Below are 15,335 nucleotides of genomic sequence, written 5' to 3'. Positions count from 1 at the left end.
AGGCAGCCCCTTCGGGTGAACAACACATGACAAAAACACATTAGCGTATGCATCTTAAATAAAAGACCAATTTTCGGAATCAGGAGTATACGAATTGAAATACCAAGATCCAAACTATAATGCCAGATAATAATGTCGGACATAATTTTCACACCAGGCACAAAGATCACAGAGTTGCTCTTAGACGAAGACGATATTCGGTTCCTGAGAAAATGTACGTGAGAACTCCCACCGTTTCTGTCAATTAAAATTGCTATGCATTTACAGCGCTCACCTAGATGGCAGATTCCCAATAAATTGTTTACCTGGTATTTCCTTAAATGATTTTAAAATGTTAGAAATTTATCGAACAAGTGCTTTGATAAATTATTGCAATCCATAACGCCTATAAACGAAAATTTTCCCCAACGTGTCCTCTTGGATTCTAGTTTTATTTTCATATTATTGCCTTTTGTACAGCCGGTCCCGTGGTGTAAGGGTAGCGTGCCTGCTTCTTACCCGGAGTCCCCGAGTTCGATTCCCGGCCAGGTCAGGGATTTTTACCTGGACCTGAGGGCTGGTTCGAGGTCCACTCAACCTACGTTACCGAGCTCGATAGCTGCAGTCGCTTAAGTGCGACCAGCATCCAGTATTCGGGAGATAGTAGGTTCGAACCCCACTGTCGGCAGCCCTGAATATGGTTTTCCGTGGTTTCCCATTTTCACACCAGGCAAATGCTGGGGCTGTACCTTAATTAAGGCCACGGCCGCTTCCTTCCCACTCCTAGACCTTTCCTGTCCCATCGTCGCCATAAGACCTACCTGTGTCGGTGCGACGTAAAAAGCAACTAGCAACCTACGTTATTAGATGTGATGAGCTACCTGACGGTGAGATAGCGGCCCTGGTGTAGAAATCCAAGAATAACGGCCGAGAGGATTCGTCGTGCTGCCCACACAACACCTCGTAATCTGCAGGCCTTCGGGCTGAGCTGTGGTCGCTTGGTAGGCCAAGGCCCTTCAAGGGCTGTAGTGCCATGGGGTTTTCATGGCCTTTTGTAGTTGTAAAAACTCTATTCAAGCTTATTTGACTACTAATGTCATTTCACGCTATCTCGCCGCTGACTGATCCAAACATACCGCACAGTCAAGCGGCTCGTCTCCTTCTTCCCAAATCTTCATAGCCCAAAGTTTGCAATATTTTCGTAACACTACTGTTTTGTAGTAAATCACCCAAAATAAATCTTGTTCAGCAGAAAAAAATGTGTTCTAGGCCACTATAGCACAATCGGTAATATATTCAACGCGAAATAGTTAAGTTATGGGTTAGAGTCCCACTAGTGTCTGTTTGGCTATTTTTGTTTTGCTGTTAACATCCCTTCGGCATGTACATATGTACACAACATGGTCTAATAATCTGAAAGTTTAATTCAAGTGTAAAAATAGGGTCGGGTAGAGTTACGACGTTGTTGCTGTGATGAAAGGATCATTCAAAGGAGTTCAGGCATTAATTAGAAAAAAGTTATCCAGCAGTCCTATATGTCCACTGCAGTTCGTATTGTTCAAATGTAGCTTTGTGCCATTCTCATACTCTAGCAAGTATAAAAATTGCTTTGGAACCTTAAAATGTACTACGACTTTCCTACGATCACCAACCAAACGAACAAAAATTTACAGTCACATATCAAATCCAAATTTCCCGATTCGAAATTGAAGTTTATAATGCATTTCTACCCATATCATCTAATACATCACCACGGGTCAAGGTGACAGAAAATCTTGATAGCCTTCTGTAATTCAAGAAAATATTTTAAGACCATCATAACCACTTAAGATGATCTCAGTGCTCATCAAGGTACTGGAATCTAATCTACAGATTATTCTTACTTGAAGTCCGTGCCTGCAAGTGGGTTTGTATTTACTCTTTGGCGAAGTAATTTCCTCTACGCTGACACATAGTAAAGTCCTCCAAACTCTCTTTATAATTTAAAGTCAGCAGTTGTTCGTGCGCTAATTTGCATTTTTAAAATATTCGAACCAACATCGAAGAGTAGTTTTCACATACTTTCAGAACGGCCAAATCATCACTGGCCATATTCTTAACGATATTAATAAGAAAAGATTGGCACCTCCCTAGAGATAACATAGTAGCATCAGAATTAATGATCGAGAATATTATTTTTGTTATTGTATCTTTCACGCTTTCGGACAATTTATCAGGGCAGCTAAAGAAGAGATTTACTGACTACAAGAACATATTCTCCAGCTCATATGACCTTATACCATCTATTTTCTCTATATAATCACCGAATATGAATAAACTTGAGATATCCTAAGTTTGAGATGTTGAACAATTTATGAGGAGAGGAAACAAACTAACTACACAAGTTTTAATTCCTTACTCTGAATGGGAACAACGGGCCTCTTAGAGAGCAACGCCCTCTTTCACGCTTGGAGGTTTACAACCGTGAAGGAAATCTTCGGAGTAGGTGGGGGTAGGGTGGAGTGGGGTGGCGTGGGGTGGGGTGGGGTGGGGTGGGGTGGGGTGGGGTTTGCGACCGATGCCTATATTAGAAACTGTCCCGGAGTTCGTCTTCGTGCAGGGTAAAGGAAAGCAATGGGTAACCACTCTCAGGCCAGCCAAAGTGTCGGAGTAATGTCACATGAGGATATCATTCATAAGTGGGTCGTTGTCATTTTAATCGAAACTTTAAATATATGTGATATGAAATGGTATGTAAAATTAGGACGTGTGTGGCTAGTTACTGTTGTATGTCTTTAATTTCACACACATTAGGGTAGGGGGTGATATATCCGGACGATTCAGATGTTTTTTGATATAGCACATGCCATTAAATATTTCTACCACTGAAATATATACAGTTTCATATCATACTCGTATGCTTCAATGATACTGGTGGGTTTAATAACATTTAGATAATTTTATGGTAATATTACATACTTAAGTAAAAAATATTTTAAAAGTTACTTGAAAATTTCCGATAATAGGAACAGATGCTCTTAAATCCGGACAACACTGTAACGTAGCGTGCCATTTCCTGGACATCTTACTTATGGCAGTTACGAAGGTTTCGTTCCCCACCATTCAGCTTAACACATGCACGGTACATTGCTATTTGCATTTTAAATTGTTTAACAAGACGTTTTCCACACACAAAATCCCGCTTTCATGCTGTTCCCACACATACTTCGTGACGCCATATCTTGCACATACCGCACTGAATCCATTATCCCATTCGTGCAGAAAAGTCACTGAAATAATCAATACCACAAAAGTTCATGGACATGTATTGTTTTTATCACTGTTTAATTTTTGAGGACGGGGATGAGGTAGAGCCTCACTTCCCCTCTATCTTGGACACCCCTCTATAACCGAAACTGGTCAGTCCCGAGGGTCGTTAGTGTTGTGCCGCGAATACATATCACTTTAATGTAGGATTTTCTGTCTTCACTTAGTTATGTGAAATATAGGTTCTAGATTTTTGCTACGAGTATAACCGCTCTATTGGGTGTCATGTCATAAGGAAGTACGAATGTGGACCCTCGTTTCCCTTGTTCATTTTGGGTTATTGTAACTAAGCTTTCCTAAATTTAATTTATTTCTTTTTGCTTTTTGGTCATTAACTTTCCGTGTCTTACTCAAATTGTACTATGACATCCTCTATGTCACCAGGCCTTCTGCCCTATTAGGTTGTTTGCGTGGTTCAGCATCCCCTTCGACTTTTATTGGCCTATTTTCTATTGAGAATTTTGTTTAGGGTAATCTAAGCCTTGTGGTATGAGCTTCTGCTCCCGTTTCTTCTTGATCCTTCTGATCCAAGTGTTGTTTCGTTCCTTCCCGGTGGTTTAAGTGCAGTGGAGGTCAAATTTGTAAAAGTAACACTTTAATGTTAATCTTATACCTATGGGAATGTATTAAGGAAGTTCCTTTGTGATGGTGCTAGCCCCTTAGTGTCTTGATTGTTGGGAGCAGTGTAAATTATACTGTATTTATCAATAGTTATGCAATATCACAAGAAGTTGCCTTACCACGGTAAATGCTAGTATGTCCTGAAAATTTTAAATCCCGCTAGGCTTGACTCAGTCAAGAATTTATGTGTCTATTCGACTTTTTCTTCTTGTTCTAATGCTATCTCATGTCATATTGTGTGTTTGAAAATTTCGTCTAACATATGTGGCTATGCCTCATTTATGAATGTGGAAATAAATAATGAGCCCATTTCAGCTCAGCTTGATTTTGGGAGTGTTTTGTTCTTCATTAATGAAGATTGCTAACCAAAAATGAAATCTGCTTACAGAGTTTCTGATTGTTTTCTTTCCTTATTATACTGTGTCACAGCTAAATCTCCAACCGTATACATTTTGGTTTTCATTCCATTTAAAATCATAGATTGCCAGTTTCACCTGGAAGTTTCAGAATTTTTACGCCAGAAATCTGTCATGCCTCGTAATCCTAGGTACTAATTTCATATATCATTCTAGTTTCATGTTAGACCTTCACAATCTTGTGTGGCGGTTCAAGTATTGTGATAAGTTAACGCCTTCATTCTTGAGTTGTAATTCTGGTTCATTTTGCGTTGTTTCGTCCCCTACCGAGCTCTATATCTGAAGTCGCTTAATTGCGGCCAGTATCCAGTATTCGGGAGACAGTGAGTTCGAACCCCACTGTCGGCAGCCCTGAAGATGGTTTTCCGTGGTTTCCCATTTTCACACCAGGCAAGTGCTGGGGCTGTACCTAATTAAGGCCACGGCCGCTTCTTTCCGACTTCTAGCACTTTCCTATCCCATCGTCGCCATAAGAGCTGTCTGTGTCGGTGCGACGTAAAGCAACTTGCAAGAAAAGAAAAAAAAAATAGTTTCGTACACTCAAGTTAAAATTACATTAAGCCAAAGTCTCTTACCTGAGGACCAGGTGCACTGTATTCAGTGACTTTGTGAAACCTTATCTGATGTGTTCTCAGGAAGGTAGGGTTGACTAATATAACGGATTCAATTCCTGTGAGGTTTTCTCCATATCGTTAGCCCCACCAAATATGAACTCCTTGTTGGATATTATAAATTAGATGCATAGCGATGGAATTATAGTACCAGCAACTTACGCCTATTCATCCCCTACGTTTCTCCCGCCTAAACCGCAAGGTGGTTTTCACCTAGTGATAGATTATATGGCTCTGTGTACGAAAGACATATGTACCTCTCCCTGACTTGCACGCGTATTTTCCTTGGTTTAGCAAAACTAAGCATTTCACCACTTTATACCTTAAAACGCTTACTGTAGGTCCCGTTAGATGAGGAGTCGTGCATTTAGTGTTTTCTTCTGGAGCTGATGTGCTTACTAGGCTTCTGGATTAATTCCTATCTGACGTTAAATTTCACTATGTCTACCACTACTTAGACGAAGCCTTTGTGTACAGTAAATTTTTTTAGGAAAACCTTGCTAATGTATGCGAAATTCTACAGAGCCTAAGAAATGCTGGTGTTACCGTAAACTTATCCGAGATTTCCTTTGCTAATATATATTTCATAGGCCATATTGCTTCTCTTAACGGAATGTCAGTTTATCAGTCTAGAGCACAGGCTATCCATGCTTTCAAGCCTCTTACTGACGTTAAGGGTGGAGTCCAGTTTATCGGAGTAATAACTTCCTTCCGTAAAAACAGCCCTAAACTTGCTTGCCGTGCGGCTCCTCTTAACATTCTGCGTCGTGAGTGCAATCTGTGTGGGGGTCATCTCAGAAAGCAACATTTCAGGACCTGAAGCTTACCGTATGTAAAGCTCCGGTTCTAGCATGACCGATTTTTCCAGAAATGTCATACTGCAAACTGACGCCCGTTTATCCGCCGTCTGTTATTGGAGGATTCTGTTTTAGGTAGGTGAACCGTCGCTTGTTCTTGAAGAATCCTTTCTCCTCAGGAATCCAAGTATTTTGTTTATGAACATGAGAGACTTGCAATACTTTTCACCCTCGAAAAATTGAGAATGTACTTAGACCATGTGAAATTCGAGCTTGATTCCATGAACTGAGCAATCAGTTTGGTTCTTGGGGACCCCAGTCGTACTGGTCGTCTAGCTCGCTGGGCTATAAGGATTTCAGCTTTCTAATTTGGTGTGCGCCGCATTAGGTATTTCGACAATGTTGCTGCTGATAGTCTAAGCCGGAGGTATTCGGATAATTCTTCTAATAATTGTAATCTGTTTTTCTGAACCTCCTAGTATTTCATTTTCTGTTTCATCCATTTTTACTGGTATCCTGTCTTATTATCAGCTCTTGTATCATGATGTGTCTAAGTAAAAGAACAAAGACCCTGAGCTCGAGCCGGCGATAAGAGATATTTGTACAGGCAAGACAGTTTCGCCGTATATTAAAAATGTTGTCTCTTGATGTCTGGCCCGCCAAGATCTAAACCTCAAAATTGTCATCCCTGCTGTCTTAGTGCCCATGGTCTGAAGAATTTTCACGGCACTCCTATAGGAGGTAAATTGGAAATTTTTTAGACCCGAGAGAAAATTCCAGAGCTTTTCATACGGAAATGTATGGATGGAGAAATCAGAGACTTGGTCAAAGCCTGCATGATCTGTTTGGTTAGCAAGTCTCCCTTGAACACCAAGTCAGGCATACTGTCGTCTCATTAAGCCACCCGCTTTACGGAGCGTGTATACATTAACTAGAGACCTAGAAAATGTTCAGTGTTCCCTTGACTCAGATTAAGCCAGGATAATGGATCTTTGGTTAAACGTTCTTTATGCCGTCTGGCTAGAAATCCTGCTTATACATTGTTTTTTAATTTTTCTGTTTTCTTCATAATCATTTCTGGGAATATAGATTAGTATAAAGTATTCATTGTAACACATTAATGTGTGTGTAGTATGGCTTTGTGGGAAGTTTAAGGTAAGTAACCCTTTAATATGTTCATGTAGGCATTATACGACTTTCTTCCCTCCTGTATTCTTCTATTATTCAAAGTTTCATTATTACCCTATGTTCTTGCATTCAATGTTAGCACATCATTTTCTCTAGCAAATTAGTTAGATTGCATATATTTAAATTCACTTGTAAAGTTTTCCCCTGCTTATTTGACGTAAACACATTTGTTTATCTCCCCGTAACCCTTTTCGTTCAGTAGAGTTGCCCCAGCCGCCTAGCTTTTCACTTGCCACACTCATTAAATGCAGTACGACAAGTTATGCTCCAACGCTTCCCCACGTCAGCCATGCCAAACTTGTTGAAACCTCTAAAATACAACATGTTCTGTCGCTGACTGATGCTATGATTCAGTCCCACAATTTCAAACACGGATGGAGTATTACATCAAGCTGGCCGTTCTTCACCAGCCCGGTTGGTGCTAGCTCCAGTGCGACTGTCCTGTCGTGCCCTCCTGTTCTTAGTGCTACTGGGAATGGTGCAGTAATGTTACTCCCTGGGGACTCTACATCAGCATGTCTGTCCTTATGCTATCTGGAGCCAAGGTCCATGGTTGGGACCTTTAAATCACTCACCAACTCCCACTCTACCGGGGGGACAGTATCTTAGGGTACCACTGGTGTCCGGCCGTTTGATCAGGTTATCAATAACGACAGCCTATCTCGCTATCAACGTTCGTCGCAACTGCCCGGACTATTCAATGACTGCTTTCATCTACCATCGGACTCCACTCATCTAGTCTGCAGTGTTTAATAGACTCCGCCTTAAGAAATATCAGCATTAAATTATCTTTCCGAATTTTTTCCAGTTTTCTGCTGTTTTTAAGAAAGAAGAAGTTTAGCAGAAGGAGGCCTGTACCAACTGTAAGGCCTCTCCCTAGTGGTAGGCAGCAACTTAAAAACCTGAAACATGAGTACGGTGCTGTCTTACGGATAAAAGCTGAACTTTTAGAAAATCACATAATTTTGAAGATGGTTAACCGATGTCACTAGTTTGCTTTGGTTTGCCACATATGGATTCGGATTGAACTCTCTTTAGTGCAGTATTGTAATAGTTAATGGTTGACACTCGCTGGCTTATGTTTTCTGTTTTTAATATTCCCCAACTGTAATCTCAAATTTCAGTAGAACATCTCGCCATTATAAACAAACCTGAACTTCGACCTTATGTATCTATCAAGAACAGTGCATCAATCGGTGATGGTCTACCTCACTTACGATGGCAGGTGAACCAGGGCAACATCTAAGGTAGGGGGCTAAAAACTAATCCTAATATGTGAACTTACTTGTGGGTGGCGATAGGAAGATGCCACCCTTGCCATCTAACATGCAATGGTTAGTGTTCTGCAGCGTATAATTGATTTAGTGTTTGGGCTTCTATCTTCACTTAGTTTTGCTAAATGTAGGTTTCTAGATTTTCTTGCTACCAGTGTAATCACCGATCGTGTGTCCAGTCATAAAAAGCACGATTGTGGACCTTCGTTTCACTGGGTCATTTAGGGTTATTTTGACTAAGCTTATCTAAATTTAATTTATTCTATCTTGATTTTGGGTCATTAACTTTCCTGTTCGAACCCTTTCGCTACCAATTTTATTTTTTAATAAATTAGGTTATTTCTTTGCATTTACTGGTCAAAGAGCTTCTAATTAGTATGTAATTTCAATATCTAATTCATATCTGATACGTTTTGCCTCTGAGAGGGGTGGGACATATATGTCCCAGTGGTATATTTTGAAAGATGCCAACCCTTTATTTATAATACCATTATTTATAAAAATATGATATACAAAATATGGTACACAGGATACTAAGTAGCCAAACTTAAAACGATGATGCATAAGATCAAATTATTAGGTTTAGAACACTTCACATATAGGTTAGATTATGTGCAACAGATCAAGTATGATAAGATGCAAAGTAGTTCTTGCACAGAGGGAGCTTACACATTGTACAGAGAGTTTTGGTTCTTGTTTCTTTCTTCAGCTTTGAGCACCTCACACATCGACTTCTGGTGTTGCCTTCCATCGGCAACCGATCTCCGACATTCAACATCAATTTTGATGCCGAGATAGGTCGCCCAGATGTCCTCTTCCTTTTTACTGTTGCATTTGCTTTGCCAACAGCCATCATTTGTTCTGCAAGGGGAAGAATCTACTCCAGCAACGGAATCTTTTAATGCTTGGCTTCTTGATACAAAATCGAAGAATTGACAACGGCCATCATGAGGACCTTGAAGAAAACCTTTCTCCACCACTTTTGAAATTTTCTATCAAAATCGTATGTTCCAACTTTCCAATCTGAGTGATCTACACCTCCCATAATTTCATTGTAGAATGATGTTGATTCTGGGCAGGGAACTACTTATTTACTTCCATCTTTCTTCTTTTTTAGCGCTTCGACTGCGTTTGCCATATGGCAGTTGCTAAGTACCACTATTTCTTTAGAATCCTGCCATCTAGCAGCAAGCGTTCCAGAAGCATTAGCCAAATACTGACATTGGCTCCTGTCTAACATTCCCCGCAATTTTCGTTTTTGTCTGCTTCTAAGGCTGTATCACCATCCAAACCTACCGAATCATTGTCACTAGGCACGTAATTTACATTCGCAACATCATCGGAGCCAAAGTCCAAATCTGACGGTGAATCTTCTCCATTGGTCTCTAAAATCTCTGCCAGTTGGTTGTCATTCGAAAAGATATACTCCCAATGCCGTCTTTTTGAAGTGATCTTAGATACAATAAACAAAAGCTATTTCGTAAACCAGGTTATAAAATACCACTGGGACTATATGTCCCAACGAAAACTACCAATGAGTTATATGTAAAGACATTATATATAACATTGCACTAACCTGGTATAATAATATGTAAGATGCAAGAAAGTGGTATTTATTATCGCTATAAGCAGCTGCGTCTGTTACACAATGAACACAACAATGTAACCTCTGAGAATTGGCGCGAAAACAGTGACCTGTTCGATAATCTCCCGTTCTATGAATAAAACTTCGAACAAGTGACATCAGTTGGAAATTTATGGCAATGCTAAAGCTAACAAATGTATAGATAACCATTGGTACACAGTCCTGTGCTATTATAATTGAATTAAATCCCAATAGTATTGCTTGATGCCCTTGCGGGACATATATGTCCCAGTGGGAGTGAAAGGGCTAAATCGCAATCTAGTATGTCTTGTCCTCTACGCCACCGGAACTTATGCGACATCAGGTTTTATTGTGATCGTGTCATGAGATTGCTTGAGTTCGTTCAGCATCCGTTTCTGTTTTTATTCACCCATTTTCTATTGAGCATTCTATTTTGGTCACTTTCGGCCTCGTAGTATGAGCTTTTGCTCTCTTTTCTTCTGTATCTTTCTGATCCAAGTGTCGTTTTTCTTTGCATCCCTGTAATATAATGGCACCAAAATATCAAAATGTTAAATGTTGTAAATTTTTAAGGTTTACCTTTCACGTCTGGGAATGTATTAGGGTGGACCTTGATGCTGATTCTATTTTGTTTGTATCTTGAACGTTGGAAGCTCGATCTCCCTGAGCAGTTAAATGTATACCATATATATAAATTCGTTGTGCAATGTAGCAAAGAGTTGTCTTTCCGTGGTAAATGCTAATACGTCAAAACATTGGGAGCGTATCCTCCTAGGTCATTTATTAAGCTCTAAAGCGTGAATTATTAAACATTTCTCAAAACCATTTCTAAACATTCATCGCAGTTTTAATTGTTGTTATTGTTGTTAGCTTTTGAAGAGAGAAATAGACAGGAAAGAACAAATACCATTAATGATATATATTGAAATTTTAATTTCTTGCGTGGTTTTTATCTAGGATCGTACGCCTTGCCTCTTCTCCACTCCTATATTGCCCTTATGTGTAACAAGCATAATTTAATAATTTTAGGGAAAATGGAAGGATATATACATGTGCCCTAGGGCAGAAACGGGATTCAGGAAGGATATTTCAAGGATCATTAACGGACAAGGCGAGTGTATATGTGAGGATTCAGGAAAGGCGGAAGTATGCAGTCAGGAGTATTTTAAAGTAGTTTGGTAAAAAGGTAATGTCTCGGTTGACGAGGTGATTAATACTGGTGAAGTACTGTAATTTACCAATGATGATAATGGTATTTACAAAATGTTTCAAAGTTTAAAAGCAAGAAAAGCAGCTGGAATTGATAACATTTCTGGGGATATACTAAAGTCAGTGTGTTGGGATGTAGCGCCATGTATTAAATGCTTATTTTGTTACTTTCTTAATGAAGGAGTTATACCAAATGAAATGTGAGTTGCAATTACAGCTCAAGTGTACTAAGGACTGAGCGATGAACATAAAGCAGAGATTTACATATCAGTCAGCTTGATATGTGTTGCTTGAAATCTCTGGGCAATCGTCCTATTATTACATTATACATATGTGTGACAAGACCAGCTGGTATAATAGAAGGCAGTTCGGGTTTAGGAAATGTTATTCAAGGGAACCTTATCTTGTAGTAATCAAGCAAGGTATAACCGACAATTTAGATTCAGGAAGCAACTGAACCGTGGCGCTATTGACCTATCCAATGATTCCTATCGGAGACCACTGATTAAAATGAGGTCTACTGGACTAGACAAAGGAGTTATTGAACGGATTGCTTCAGTTTTTAAAGGAAGACCTCAGAGAATTAGAGTAGGTGAAGTATTATCTTATCCTGTATCCGCAAGCAGTGTTATTGGACCTGTGTGTTTTTTTCTATATTGCGCCATATCACGATATGCCTCAGTATATTTAGTGGAGCACCGTGGCATAATTACATTTATTATATCAGGGAGTAGTTGGAGACAAAGGCATGCACTTTGGATTGCTGTAGCGTATACCTAGTGGACCCCGCTTCTATCCAGTACAAATGGATTTTTCAAGTTTAAATCGTTGTATTGACCCCAACCTAGATTTCAAATCTAATCGATGCGAGCTGGAGGGGATGTTATTTGAACTTTGGGTACCACTTGACAGTTTTATCTGGCTGGCAAATTTCGAGATACCAGAGCTGAGATCATTGGGATTTTAATGAATATTTCCGTTATTAAGCTTAATTCCACAGGTCCAACTACGAGATATATTGGTAAGTAAATTATCATGTATCAGGAATGAATTACAGTCTGTACTTGTGACAAATTAAAAGCTATGCGCTTTGAAATAAAATTTCGTTGAGTTTCTAAGAGCCGTTACTAGCCGGAGGCCAGTATTTGATGGGAAATCACCTAGCCCAACGGTCTGACTGGAAGGCTATTTAAACTACTATGGTGGGGCTAGCGGCCTCATTCGAAATTTCGCCGAGCACTCAGTCGTATGCTCTCATTCGTTATACGCGCAGTCGCTTTGTGAACTAACCGTTGTGGTGCGCGGACTTGCTAAATATTTCCTTCGTGCGTGTTATTTGAACTTAGCTGAACGTCGAGCATAAAAATTATTATTATTATTATTATTATTATTATTATTATTATTATTATTATTATTATTATTATTATTATTACTGTGAAACTTCTATATTAACTAATGAAATTTAGAGATAAGCCAAGTGCGGCCTGGCAGATGATATGAAATTTTTCACCAAGTACTTTACTTCCGTGAGTCATTTATACTGGTATCAAATCACATTGAGTGCGCTCACGAATAAACCACATTGCTAACCAGTTGCACAAGCTGTCAATACGCGTTCGCGAATCGCGATATGTCGTGTGCGTACGTATGTCTACCTTTACCGCTGGGAAGGATTGATATCGGTAATGACTTGCAATTCGAACTAAAATTTGTACGTAGATTGAAGCAAATCGCAGTCTAACGTTAAGTGTACGTGCTCGCAAAGCGGTGCAGCTGATATCCTGATGTTCAACATCATTCCAGACGACTCCGATCTCAAGATGACGTCATCGATGGCAGCGCCAGGAGTCGAGATGAAGGCTGTTCAGCCCATATTCTGTGCAGTGATGAGGGTCTAAATTAGCATGAAACAGTGGTCATGTGACTCGTCGCTGGTGGTCGTAGCTGTGAAATTAAGTTCCTTTGTCTTTTACGCATTTATGTTGTGGTAAATATATCCTAGTTTGGGATTCTTTATTAATTAGTGAATTCATTTAACGTAAGCCAGAGTTGCATTGATATTTTGATTAATATGTAAAGTAAATTCATTCACGGCTAGGACTGCATGTTCAAGCCCCGAGGTACCTGTCCATATTTTAAGCAGAGGGAATCGAAGGTAATGATAGGACAGTTTTAGGTACGAGTTTTCTGTGTGATTTTAGTGGAATTTATTTTCCATGTTTTCTTATTGTGGATAGAGTTTGGTAGAGTCATTGCCGTAAGAGACTACACGCCAATTCAGCGTTGTGTGATTAATACAGATTAGAAACATCTATAGAACAGGATTTGTTTCTTTCCATTACGCATGTGCACTTACAGCTGTGACAAGTGGTACGACAGGATGTCATTCGTTGTTGCAATTAGAGAAGAATCTCCGATATCCAGGGCAGGAAGGTATAAGGGATGTTAGGACATCGAACCCATGATGAATTATATGTGAGGCTGGAAAAGCCAAGAGATATTAAAGAGGCTACATTTGTGTATGATAGGCGTGAAGCCGCGATGTATTTACTGAGATTGTTGACTTGAATACGTTAATGAGCAAGCCTCTGAATGAGCTTGATTATGGTTTGGGCTACGCGTAGATGTTATGTGAAAGAATATGTTTCCTCGTCGTAGAGATGAAGTCGGTTGTGTCCCGATTGATTATTTTTGTTTAGCTCCACAGTTCAGGTTGTTGCCTTTTGTGCCAGCTTATATGTTGCTAGCCCAGTGAGTTAAGAGAGAGTGTGTTTGCGAGGGGTCGTTAAGTTCCTGGAATACCGCCCCCTCGCACTAGTAATTTGCCTGTTGTCGCATCACAGCTGTTCGCCCGAGCCACGTGGAATAAACGTCAGACTTGTGTCTGGTGGAGACACGAGACCACGGAACCTGTATAAGTCGGGATCGACTCCCGAGTACTTCATCTTCAATAGCGTGTCTATATGTATTTTATTCCAGGTCATCATGTGTGTTTTATGCTGTCTATATCTTTGTTTGCATTTCATGTGTTTGTCTTATGGAGTTGTCTTCGTTGTGTAAAGGGGATCTTTAGCCCGCTCGGCTAACTTGAAGGAAGTCAGGCTTCAACCCTGATCTATTTGCATAATGGGACCGTGCCCATTGTAAAATCTACGTTATTTTGGAGTGGATATTTAGGTCAGGCCTGAACTAACATTTATTTTTGTGTATCCGGATAATCGGATTATAAATATTAATATTCCAACCCACAACTTGTACACTGATTATTACATGCGCACTCTAACATAGACGTTTTAAGAAAAGAACCTTCGGGAAACTGACAAAGGAAATTAATATAACAATCTACACCACAAGCGGACGTCGCGCGAATCCTATTTTCCATGAAATGTAATGTATTTTTTGTGATAGTTACTTACGGTATGCAACCCGTTTTGTTTGTTCATTTTCTTGAGTTTATTTTAACTTGTAATTATGTTTTAGTGCGTGTCACTTTCTTGACCACTATTTTTGAGGTCGATTCACGTTGACACTTCATTTTATTTTCATTTCAGTTTGAGCTATATCTATGTTTTCGGATAAATAAATCCATATCACCCATTAACCCGCGTTCTTATTCTGTAGCTAAGTTGACATATTTTCTGTCCATATACTTCGTAGTATGCATTATTTTAATGATCTTCATGTTGCCATTTTATCAAACGTAACCACACGCTTTACCCTGAGCTCAGCCAAATTTGTAGACGGGGAATGGTGCAATATATCGGGTGTCTCACGTAAGAATCGTCAGGTGTCTTTTGTCCGGTGTTTAGAAACATTTTTTAAAAATTTCGTTGTGTAATATTTAGGTAGATCAACCCAAAGAATGCATGCGCATCGGCTACGTCATGTGACGTCCTGTTTCACCGTAAAACGTTTTGTTTCTCACTGCAGAAGTAAATGCTGTTTAAGGAATAAGTTTATGTGATCAATCGATGGAGCGATCTTAAATTGGTCTACTGCGATATTTCGTCCAAGGATATTTATTGATGGTGACGATACAACCAGATAAATAATTCCACATATTGGTACACCTCTCGCCACATATCCTCGTCTGACCGTGCTGCATCCACACTAGTGTCATACAGCTGCCTCACTCAGCCACTTTCACTCTTGTTGCATTGTAACATTCAAAAAATATCCTTCGACGGAATGTTGCCATAGACTATTTTGAGGCCGCTCTATCGATTAGGAACATAAAATAAGTATTTAAAAACATTTATTTGCAGTGGGATACAAACCGACGTATTCAGTTTACACTAGACGTCGCATGACGTAACGGATTAGAATTT

Source organism: Anabrus simplex, chromosome 2 (genome assembly GCF_040414725.1).
Source record: "Anabrus simplex isolate iqAnaSimp1 chromosome 2, ASM4041472v1, whole genome shotgun sequence".
Lineage (NCBI taxonomy): Eukaryota > Metazoa > Arthropoda > Insecta > Orthoptera > Tettigoniidae > Anabrus > Anabrus simplex.
This window is presented reverse-complemented; position numbering follows the sequence as displayed.